The sequence below is a fragment of the Scylla paramamosain genome, unplaced genomic scaffold (assembly GCF_035594125.1).
Source record: "Scylla paramamosain isolate STU-SP2022 unplaced genomic scaffold, ASM3559412v1 Contig22, whole genome shotgun sequence".
NCBI lineage: Eukaryota > Metazoa > Arthropoda > Malacostraca > Decapoda > Portunidae > Scylla > Scylla paramamosain.
Window position 1 is genome coordinate 105,001 of NW_026973687.1, and position 1,998 is coordinate 106,998.

A 1,998-nucleotide genomic window follows, 5' to 3' on the forward strand; every position below is an offset into this window, starting at 1 on the left:
CACACACACACACACACACACACACTTACACACACACACACACACACACAGAGAGAGAGAGAGAGAGAGAGAGAGAGAGAGAGAGAGAGAGAGAGAGAGAGAGAGAGAGAGAGAGAGAGAGAGAGAGAGAGAGAGAGAGAGAGAGAGAGAGCGAGAGAGAAAATGATTTTATTTATTTATTTATTTATTTTTTTATGTAGGAAGGACACTGGCCAAGGGCAACAAAAATCTGATAAAAAAAATGTCCACTGAAATGCCAGTCCCATAAAAGGGTCAAAGCAGTGGTAAAAAAATTGGTGGATAAGTGTCTTGAAACCTCCCTCTTGAAGGAATTCAAGTCATAGGAAGGTGGAAATACAGAAGCAGGCAGGGAGTTCCAGAATTTACGAGAGAAAGGGATGAATGATTGAGAATACTGGTTAACTCTTGCGTTAGAGAGGTGGACAGAATAGGGGTGAGAGAAAGAAGAAAGTCTTGTGCAGCGAGGCCGCGGAAGGAGGGGAGGCATGCAGTTAGCAGGATCAGAAGAGCAGTTAGCATGAAAATAGCAGTAGAAGACAGCTAGATATGACACATTGCGGCGGTGAGAGAAAGGCTGAAGACAGTCAGTTAGAGGAATGGAGTTGATGAGACGAAAAGCTTTTGATTCCACCCTGTCTAGAAGAGCAGTATGAGTGGAACCCCCCCAGACATGTGAAGCATACTCCATACATGGATGGATAAGGCCCTTGTACAGAGTTAGCAGCTGGGGGGGTGAGAAAAACTGGCGGAGACGTCTCAGAACACCTAACTTCATAGAAGCTGTTTTAGCTAGAGATGAGATGTGAAGTTTCCAGTTCAGATTATAAGTAAAGGACAGACCGAGGAAGTTCAGAAGAGGGGGACAGTTGAGTGTCATTGAAGAAGAGGGGATAGTTGTCTGGAAAGTTGTGTCGAGTTGCTAGATGGAGGAATTGAGTTTTTGAGGCATTGAACAATACCAAGTTTGCTCTGCCCCAATCAGAAATTTTAGAAAGATCAGAAGTCGGCGTTCTGTGGCTTCCTTGGGTGATATGTTTACCTCCTGAAGGGTTGGACGTCTATGAAAAGACGTGGAAAAGTGCAGGGTGGTATCATCAGCGTAGGAGTGGATAGGACAAGAAGTTTGGTTTAGAAGATCATTAATGAATAATAAGAAGAGAGTGGGTGACAGGACAGAACCCTGAGGAACACCACTGTTAATAGATTTAGGAGAAGAACAGTGACCGTCTACCACAACAGCAATAGAACGGTCAGAAAGGAAACTTGAGATGAAGTTACAGAGAGAAGGATAGAAACCGTAGGAGGGTAGTTTGGAAATCAAAGCTTTGTGCCAGACTCTATCAAAAGCTTTTGATATGTCCAAGGTAACAGCAAAAGTTTCACCAAAATCTCTAAAAGAGGATGACCAAGACTCAGTAAGGAAAGCCAGAAGATCACCAGTAGAGCGGCCCTGATGGAACCCATACTGGCAGTCATATAGAAAGTTGTGAAGTGATAGATGTTTAAGAATCTTCCTGTTGAGGATAGATTCAAAAATTTTAGATAGGCAGGAAATTAAAGCAATAGGACAGTAGTTTGAGGGATTAGAACGGTCACCTTTTTTAGGAACAGGTTGAAGGTAGGTAAACTTCCAGCAAGAAGGAAAGATAGATGTTGACAGACAGAGCTGAAAGAGTTTGACTAGGCAAGGTGCAAGCACGGAGGCACAGTTTCGGAGAACAATAGGAGGGACCCCATCAGGTCCATAAGCCTTCCGAGGGTTTAGGCCAGCGAGGGCATGGAAAACTTCATTGCGAAGAATTTTAATAGGTGGCATGAAGTAGTCAGAGGGTGGAGGAGAGGGAGGAACAAGCCCAGAATCGTCCAAGGTAGAGTTTTTAGCAAAGGTTTGAGCAATGAGTTCAGCTTTAGAAATAGATGTGATAGCAGTGGTGCCATCTGGTTGAAGTAGAGGAGGGAAAGAAGAAGAAACAAAGT